The sequence below is a fragment of the Anneissia japonica genome, unplaced genomic scaffold, assembly GCF_011630105.1.
Source record: "Anneissia japonica isolate Jap-2015-1 unplaced genomic scaffold, ASM1163010v1 scaffold287827_len377088_cov200, whole genome shotgun sequence".
Classification (NCBI taxonomy): Eukaryota; Metazoa; Echinodermata; class Crinoidea; order Comatulida; family Comatulidae; genus Anneissia; species Anneissia japonica.
The window spans coordinates 1-459 of NW_022743068.1; positions in this window are offsets into that span (position 1 = coordinate 1).

Genomic DNA, 459 nt, shown 5'->3' on the forward strand with positions numbered 1-459 from the left:
GTCGAAAAAAGAAAAAAAGGAGTAGGACTAGACATAGACAAATATGTAAAAAGATTAAAGTTGGAGATATACTGTCTGTCCAGGGATTGGGGGTCTCATCTTTCCAGGGATCGGAGCTCTCATCTGTCCAAGAGAAATATCCTTATTTTGATATTGACTGAAGAAGAATGTGTTTCCACTCTACAGCTCAAATCATGCCAACAACCACAGTCCCAGGATTGATTGGATTATTAACTTGCTAAGAAGAAAATATTATGCTTATTCAAACGGGGGGCGCTTATTCAAACGGGGCGCTTATTCGCGCGAGTACGGTACTGTATAAGTAGCTTACCGATACTCTACACAGCTTTTAAGAAACCTTATAATTCGTTCTCCCATTGGTTAAGTAAGTTAAGTGACGTAATAGATGAGGAAGACCAATCGCTCTGTAGTGCTTCATTTACCCACAAAACTCTTTGA